The sequence below is a fragment of the Magnolia sinica genome, chromosome 17, assembly GCF_029962835.1.
Source record: "Magnolia sinica isolate HGM2019 chromosome 17, MsV1, whole genome shotgun sequence".
NCBI lineage: Eukaryota > Viridiplantae > Streptophyta > Magnoliopsida > Magnoliales > Magnoliaceae > Magnolia > Magnolia sinica.
The window spans coordinates 60,516,893-60,526,578 of NC_080589.1; the positions used below are offsets into that span (position 1 = coordinate 60,516,893).

The 9,686-nt window shown below is 41.6% G+C and overlaps 1 non-coding gene across 1 annotated transcript; it reads left to right on the top strand.

The window, feature by feature from the left end:
- Window positions 1–7,479: 7,479 nt before the first annotated feature.
- Window positions 7,480–7,586, top strand: LOC131232105 (small nucleolar RNA R71). The gene has a single exon (XR_009164708.1). It is a non-coding gene; the product is annotated as a small nucleolar RNA R71 (small nucleolar RNA).
- The last annotated feature ends 2,100 nt before the right edge of the window (window positions 7,587–9,686 follow it).

Sequence of the window (9,686 nt, forward strand, 5' to 3'; positions counted from 1 at the left end):
TCCCCTTTGCTCTTTTTCCCTTCTTTCTTATAGCCCCCGGCGCCCTAGAGACCTCGTTTGATGTTCTGCTGTAGGTGGAATTCCTTACGCAGCAGCGTGCGCAAGCAAAGATTGCGGACCGAGCTGCGTTGTTGGTGGGGCCCACGATCAGTGTTGCGTGAAGAATCCAGTCCGTCCACTGGATTGTGGACGAAAAACCAGTCAGACATGACCGCTTCTACTCTAGTTTGGTGCAACCAATCAGGCTTTCAACTGTACCGTTTATTCTTATGTTTACATGAGATTTGCCTGTGTGGGCATGCATTGAAGCAAAAGGAAATCTTGGCTGGGGTCATCCCCATCCCCTGAAGCCTGTGTACGGTCCAGATGGACCATACAATCAATGGTGGTGGCCCATGGAAGGCCGGACACGCGATCGCACGTCCCTGCGTAAACAGGGACTGCGTAACTCTTACGCTGTGATGATGGCGGGCCTCCATTCCCTGTCTATTTAGTAAATCCATGCCGTCCAATGTTTTCTTCGCGAAAAACCGGTCGGATATGGTCGGTTTTGGATCGACGCTGAAGCGGCCCACCTGATTTTTCATATCACCGTTCAACCTAAGTTTCGACGGTCAAAATCCGCTACCCGCTGCTTCCTAGAAAAATTCCACCTAGGCATTGGTAATGTGGACCAATATGATCTAATGGACGGTTTAGATTGGTCTTTGGGACCGTGATGGCGGCCCACTTGATCGAACCGCGATCCCTGTTTTCTTCCGCTGGAGAGAAGTCGAGTCGGAGAGGGAGAGCTCGGTCAGCGCTTGCTGACCGAGGTTTCGAATTTTGGTGCGCGTCCTGTGCTACACCACCCCGTATACACGCGTCACGTGTTCGGGTTCCAAGGCGATGTATGTGCACAATCTGATCCGTCCATCCGTTCACTCATCTTATTTTAACCGTGGGGACTGAAGATGAAGCGCATTCATACAGCAGGTGGGCCCCATATCACTATTTTAGTGGCTGATCTGTTCATTGGGCCACTTCCACAGTGATTCAGGAGCTGAATTTTTATGTGTACGGTTCATTTATGGTCCTCAGGCCACGTATGAAGTTTCGAACTGATCAGATGGTGGGAACCCTATGATCTTGCATTCTGGACACTTTTCAGGCCACTTGAACTTCAATTCCTCGATTTTCTTGGATCCCTGGCGTGCAAATCAGTCGATCTTGATCTCCTGGGGTCCATCCCATGCTTTGGTGTCATTAGAGCGTTAAGTCCATGCTTTAAGCACCTTTTTTCGGTCCAGGCTCGTACAACACCCCGCATTACAAACACGATTAATCGGGCCATTACACGGTATCATGCGTGTAAATCTATGCAACAACTGGGTCCGATATGCAATATTTGACCCTCAACACAACCCCCAACAAGGCATCTTGCTAGTCCCGAGCAAAGTATGCGAAAAATGAGTTGAGAATTACGAACAATTTATAAACTCGAGTGATTTTGCGAGTAATCCAGATACGAGAACTTTTAGATTCATGACTGTTGTAGATTACTTTCTCCTATACTCAAGTACATTGTAAACTTCATAATGAAGTTAAAAGTATTATTCCATTAATTAGAAAAATTCTAACCATTGAGATCCATGAATGTATAATCTAATCTCGACTTGTCAACATTAAGATTTACCTTGATATTTAAGGATATCAATGGTAACAACTGAGAGAATTCATGATAACTCTTCTTGGCTTACACATTATCTTTTTATTCTTTTAATAATTTTTTTTTTGATTTTTTGATTTTTTTTTTCATTATAGAAGTAACGCCAAGAAGAGGCGATCCTCACCTATAGGGAGCAAACCTAAGGTAAAGACTGTATACCCAACTTTTTCACATATCATTCATGGGGAATTAAATCTACACCTATAGGGAGCGAACCTAAGGTAAAGACCATTTGCCCAATCCTTTCAATTTTTCAAGTTGGTTCCTTTCATGTTTAGTGATTACCAAGTTAATCCTTTAATATCGAACTGAAACCTTAATATGCAAGCGAGATGTGTCCTGCGAATTCATGACTCAACCAATGTTTACAAATTCTAATAATGGATTAATAATTCAAACTTAGCTGTGAAATTTAATAGATAACTGAATCCAAGAGTCATAAAGTACCAACATCACGCATCTTGAAATTCTAAGTGCCCTAGATGGCCGTCAAAATCACTTCGACTTCCACAAAATGTCAGAAAAATTTTTAAAATTTTCACAATTTTTGTTCAAGACCAAGAAAATGCTGATTAGGTGACCTAATCTCCCACCCCCAACCTAGAATCTACATTGTCCTCAATGTAAAAAGAAATAGACATGCAATGCACATGAGACAACGGAAAAATAAGAGTGATGGAAAGATAGTACCTGAATGAAAGAGTCAAGAGGCTTTTCAAAGATTTCTACGTAAGAGCGGTCAGCACAAGAGAGAAACCAACAAATAAAATAACAAAAATACAATCCTACCTATACCACTTTCGCAGGTGCTCTCGATTGCATTTAGCGTATGCAACAAGCCTTTAAACCCCTAGGTTTCCCCTAGTGGACGAGTTGTAGTCTCGTGAGGGTTTGCAGTAATGTTACCCACAAACATTGAACTGACTAATGAAAAAATGACATAAAATGAAGAGCTGGGTTGCCTCCCAGGAGCGCTAAGTTTACCGTCTTCAGCCAGACAAATAAAGCAACTACCCTAGTCCTAAGAAAACAGGAAACTTACCTATACCTCCATCAGACTAGGAGATTAATCCTGGTAAACAGGATCAGTCAGAGGCATGGACATGTCCTCTGAATCAAATTTCTCGACAAATGGTTTCAATCGATGTCCATTGACTTTAAACTCCTTGCCATTGTTGGGATCTCTTATCTCAACGGCCCCATGCGGAAAAACAGTGACAACAATATAAGGACCGGTCCAACGAGATCGAAGCTTACCCGGAAAGTGATGTAATCGAGAATTGTACAAAAGGACCTTCTGACCAGGCGTGAATGATTTTCGCGAAATGTGTTGGTCATGAAATGCTTTCATCCTGTCTTTGTAAATTCTCGAATTATCGTACGCATCATTCCGGATTTCCTCCAATTCATTCAATTGAAGTTTGCGTAGCGAGCCAGCGTTGTCCAGATTGAAATTAAGATTTTTGATCGCCCAGTACGTTCTATGTTCCAGCTCCACAGGCAAGTGACAAGCCTTCCCATAGACAAGTCTAAAGGGAGACATTCCAATAGGAGTTTTAAATGTAGTACGGTATGCCCATAAGGCATCGGTCAATCGAATTGACCAATCCTTACGATCTGGGTTGATCGTTTTCTCCAAAATGTGTTTGATCTCCCTATTGAAAATCTCAGCTTGTCCACTTGTCTGAGGATGGTATGGGGTGCTCACCTTATGAGAGATACCGTATTTCTTCATTAAGCTCTCGAATGGTCTATTACAAAAGTGTGAGCCCCCATCACTAATGATGGCTCGAGGCGTTCCGAATCGAGAAAGAATGTTTTCTTTTAGGAATTTAATGACCGTGCGATGGTCATTCTTTCGACACGGAATCGCTTCGACCCATTTAGTGACATAATTCACGGCGAGCAAAATATACAGATTTCCAAACGATTGGGGGAATGGTCCCATGAAATCGATGCCCCAGCAATCAAATGCTTCAATGATAAGAATGGGATTCAAAGGCATCATATTTCGACGGGACAATGCTCCCAATTTCTGACAACGCTCACAAGCTTTGCAAAACTCATGAGTGTCCCTAAACATCGTGGGCCAGTAAAAGCCACACTGCAGAATCTTGGCCGTGGTCTTTTTAGCAGAAAAGTGACCACCACAGCCTGAGAGTGACAGAAGGAGATGACGCTCGGATGCTCTCGTCTAGTACACATCTCCTTAGAATTTGGTCCGGGCAATATTTAAATAAATAAGGATCATCCGGAAAAAGTTGCACACCTCGGTGAAAAATTTCTTCTTATCTTCGCAGTCCACGTGTCGGGATGGCACCTGTAGCAAGATAATTAGCAATATCGGAACCAAGGTGAATGGGAGACTCTGAACAGTTGTTCATCAGGGAACATGTCATTGATATGGGTCGCCTCAAGGGAATCAGAGGTATTAAGGCGAGAAAGGTGATCAGCCACTACGTTCTCTACTCCCTTTTTATCTTTAATTTTCAAATCAAATTCTTGGAGTAGAAGGATCCATCTTATCAAGCGGGGCTTAGAATTATTCTTAGAAAGAAGATACTTCAGTGCCGCATGATCTGTATATATAATGATCTTGGATCCGATCAGGTAGGACCTAAATTTGTCCAAGGCGAACACTACGGCTAAGAGTTCCTTTTCCGTAGTCGAGTAGTTCACTTGGGCAGGATTTAGAGTCCTACTTGCGTAGTGAATGACGTAGGGCTTCTTGTCTTTTCTCTGGCCTAGGACCGCCCCAAGAGCATAATCAGAAGCGTCGCACATAAGCTCAAAAGGAAGGTTCCAGTCGGGTGGCTGCATGATAGGTGCAGTGGTTAGTGTGCCTTTAAGCTTGGTGAAAGCTTCCTGGCATTGCTCAGTCCACTCGTACGGAACATCCTTTTGAAGAAGATTACATAATGGACGAGAGAGGAGACTAAAGTCCTTTATGAATCGCCTGTAAAATCCTGCGTGTCCTAAGAAGGATCGCACGTCTCTGATGTTCTTGGGTGGAGGTAGGTTAGAGATAAGATCGATTTTTGCCTTATCTACCTCGATTCCTTTGGACGAGATGATATGTCCAAGGACAATTCCTTTCTGAACCATGAAATGGCACTTCTCCCAATTAAGTACCAGGTTCTTTTCTTCACATCTTTTCAGCACACATTTAAGGCTTTCCAGGCACTTGCTGAAAGATGGACCGTAAACAGAGAAGTCGTCCATGAAGACCTCTAGATATTGCCCCACCATATCAGAAAAGATACTAAGCATACATCGCTGAAAGGTGGCTGGGGCATTACATAGTCCGAATGGCATCCTTCGATAGGCAAAGGTGCCGTAGGGACATGTAAATGTGGTCTTTTCCTGGTCTTCAGGGGCTATCTCTATCTGGTTGTAGCCCGAATACCCGTCAAGGAAACTGTAATAGGAATGACCAGCTAACCTTTCAAGGATCTGATCAATGAATGGTAAAGGAAAGTGGTCTTTCCTTGTGACGGTATTCAACTTCCTGTAGTCAATGCACATTCTCCAACCAGTAGTGACTCTAGTTGGCACGAGTTCATTATTAGCATTGGCTACGATGGTGATTCCGGACTTCTTAGGGACCACTTGAGTTGGACTCACCCATTGACTATCAGATATAGGGTATATAATACCCACGTCCAGTAGTTTAAGAACCTCGGCTTTAACCACTTCCTTCATGTTTGGATTTAGTCTACGTTGTGGTTGTCGAGCGGTTTTTGCATTATCTTCAAGATATATGTGGTGAGTACAAATCGAGGGATCGATTCCTTTGAGGTCCGCTATCGTCCATCCCAGGGCTCCTTTATGCTCAATGAGAGTAGATATAAGCATACTCTCCTGTTCTTTCTTCAGGTGGGCAGAGATCACCACCGGGTATGTCTCATCTTGACCCAAATATGCATATTTCAAATCAGAGGGCAAAGGTTTTAGGTCAAGCTTCGGCAGCTTGAGGTTAGACGGTAGAGGCACTATATCAGTTTGTGGTAATTCTTCAAATTGTGGCCTCCATCGGTTAACTTTAAGTACCGGTGCAGTATCAAGCAAGGCGCACGTCTCCCTAATCATGTCATCATCAAAATCATGGGAGTGAGCCAGGCACGTCTCTAGATGGTCGGAGGATAAGGTCAGAGGTGTCGTATCTTCCACGAAAGAGTCAATCATGTTAATGTCGTGGAAATCGTCATCGTCCTCTAAGTTTCTGCCGTTATTGAAAAAGATGTTTAACTCCAATGTCATATTTCCAAAGGACATAGTCATGATACCATTCCTGCAATTGATAATTGCATTTAAAGTGGCAAGGAATGGGCGACCAAGAATGACGGGAATCTGAGTGCTCATGTTATTGATGGGTTCGGTGTCCAGGATGATAAAGTCTACAGGGTAGTAAAATCTATCAACTTGGACCAACACATCCTCAATTATCCCTCTTGGTACACGAACAGAGCGATCAACAAGTTGTAGTGTGGTTAGGGTGGGTTTTAATTCACCCAAACCTAACTGTTTGTATACCGAGTAGGGAATCAAATTGACGCTCGCTCCTAAGTCAAGAAGTGCATGATCAATTCGATGGTTCCCGATTACACATGATATGGTTGGGCTACCGGGATCCTTGAATTTCTGCGGCACGTCTTGCTTCAGGATGTCACTCACTTTCTCAGTCAAGAAGATTTTCTTTTGAATAATTTTCCGTCTTTTGGTCGTGCATAAGTCTTTCAGGAATTTGGCATATGAAGGTATCTGTTTAACGACATCAAGTAGAGGAATGTTGACTTTCACTTGTTTCAACACCTCTAGTATATCCTGAGAGTTAGAGAGAGGTTTTGGTGAAACCAACCGTTGGGGGAATGGAGCAACTGACTTCTCTAGAAGTTCCGGTTCTACTTTTTGTGGGGCATCACTGGATCCATCATTGTTGTCCTCTTTTGGTTCTTGGGGCTTTTCGGGCCTAACCGGAAGAGTTTTATCAATGATCTTCCCACTCCTAAGAGTGGTGATGGATTTAGCATGCCCCATCTGATTTGAAGAGCTGGGATCATTATTCTCGTATGCGGTTTAGGATTGGGGAGAGGTTGTGCAAGAAGCATCCCCTTTTCTATAACCGTCATACGAGAATCTATCTTTTGCATAAAATCTGTAATTCCACGCATTGCCTGAGCCGGCTCTTGTATGGGATTTTGAACCGGTTCCTCTTGAGGTTTCACTTGATTTGGATTTTGATTGAAGAAACCTGGAGGAGTCGCCGTTTGTCCATTTCTCCAATTGAAGTTTGGATGATTTTTCCAGCCAGAATTGTATGTGTTGGAGTTAGGTCCAGTTAAAGGTCTTTGATAATTATTTACGGCATTGGCTTGTTCATTCAACACTCCTCGAAAGGCGGGTATTGTAGGACAGTTTTCAATTGTGTGAATGTTGCAATCACAGATGCCGCAAACAATTTCATTGACCTTATCTTTCTTTCCTTCCATGGCCTCAACTTTCCTTATGAGCGTAGTCACTTTACACTTGAGATCATCCTCTTCTTTCAAGAGATATAATCCACCTTTTTCCTTTAATTGAGTCGGCCTAGACGTGGTGTTCGACTTTGGGTAATAGTCCCAAGATTGTGTTTTTCAGCCAAACTGTCGAGGTAGTCCCATACCTCGTCGACATCTTTATTAATGAACTCTCCATTACACATTGTCTCGACCATTTGGCGCATGGAAGATGTCAGTCCATCATAGAAAAAATTTGTAATGCGCCACGTTTCAAACCCGTGTTGTGGGCATGAATTGACCAAATCTTTGAACCTTTCCCAACATTGAAAGAATGTTTCATCTTCCTTTTGGGCAAAGTTCATGATTGCTTTTCTGAGGGTAATTGTTTTATGATGTGGGAAGAATTTTTTTTATGAATTCCCTCTGCTGTCCTTCCATGTGCCAATGGATCTAGGACGCGATGAATGTAACCACGTCTTAGCTTTCTCTTTTAAGGAAAAAGGAAAGAGTTTCACTCTGTATCCTCGGATACATTAGGAAAACATAATGTAGCTATTATCTCATCGAACTCTTTCAAATGTAAATATGGACTTTCAGATTCAAGTCCATGGAATTTGGGAAGGAGCTGGATAACTCCTGGCTTGATGTCCATTTGTCCTGTGTTTTCAGGAAAAATCATGCATGAGGGCATACTCACTCCCGCCGGTTGCAGATAATCTCGTAAGGTACGAGGCGGGGGTGCCTGTTGCACCTCATTCTCATCTTGGGTATCCTCCACCCTGGGTGGAAGTGGAGGAGGTTGGTCTTCAGCCATAACCTCAGTTAACTCAGGGGATTTCGAGCGGTGTCTAGTCCTGCGATGGATAGTCAACCCCTCAACCAATCCTCCTTCAGTCAAGAGACGTCGAGTGTCGTCACGGGCCCACTTGGGCATGAAAACACTCGCAGCCCTCAATTAAAAACCTAATCCTAAGAAAGAAAATCTAGAAAGAAAGAGAGAGTTGGAAAGAAATTACCAATTTGAAGTCCTCAGTTAAAAACCTGCAAAATAAAACAAAAATAAGTTAGATTCTAAAAAGAAAAATAGCAGTAAATTAATTTCTAAAAGAAGGGATTCTTAAAAGAAAGTGGAGATTTCTAAAATAAATTAGGAAAGATCTAAACTAGAAAGTAGATTATTAAAAGAGAACTGAAAGGTAGGAAGTAGGGAAAGAGCTTACCAAATTAGAAATTTCTATCTTAAAGGCCTACAAAATAGGAAGGTTAGTTTCTAAACAAAAATCCTAAAAATAAATGAGGAAACAAATTAGATTTAAAAAGAGTTAAAAATAGAAAGTGAAAAACAAAAGAGAAAAGTTTCGAAAATTAGAGGATTTTTCTAGAAAGGGAAATAACTACCCTAGTTTCTAAAAATAAACTGCTTCCTAAAAATTAAAAAAAAAATACTATAATTAAAAATTTCAAAATTTAAACCCTAATTCTAAAAGGTAGAAAGAGAGAGAGATTAGGAAGGAATTACCAATTTAGAACTTATGTCAGGATCCTACAAAACAGGAAAACAGGTTAATTTCTAAAAATAGAATAAAATAAAATAAAAACTTCTATCCTAAAGTAAGTAAAATCCTAATCCTAACCTAATTCTAAAACTAATTAATTTCAGAAAAACGTAACCGTCAGTCCCCGGCAACGGCGCCAAAAACTTGTTCACTCCCCAAGTGCAGGGTTGTGATGTAGTAATAAACTCGGTAAGACCGAGGTCGAATCCACAGGGACTGATACCTGTACGTTATCTGAAACTAGATAGAACTAGAACTAGGCTAAGATGAAATCTAAACCAAATAGAATATAAGGAATAATTGTCTAAAACTTTAAGGAATTCAGAGGAAGGGAAACTAGGGATTCAGAGGATCCACTTGTAGAGATCAGGGAGATCTTATGCCTGCATTAAGAATCATGGAAATCAAACTGAGCTTACTTGATTTAGTCTTCACGAGATGAAAGGAATATGAATCAGAATGGATTCCATCACCAAACCATGCCCAGGAGACAAAGTAAACAATAGAATTAAACTAATTACCCCAATCAAATGATTATGAAGGTTAAGAAGGGTACCGCCATCCAACCATGCCCAGGAGACGATGGCGAACAACAGGGCTTCTTGACGTCACAATCAAAATAAGGAAAAAGAAATACTCAAAGCCATTGCAGACCCATTGTAATTTCAGTCACAACAGACCATTCAAAACCAAAAGCATTCCCTTAATTAAAATAAAATCAACATCAGTTCATGAATTGAAATCAAATTAAAGGCATATGAATAAAATCCCCCATTTCACTACAAGCTTCACCTCTTAGCCCTAGCTAAGAGGTTTAGCTACACATGATTGGCCTAAACCCCAAAGCAAATGGAAAATACAAAGAGAAAGAAAAGGGCAAGAAGGAAAGAAATAATATAACTTCACTCTCTCTCTCCAATCTTC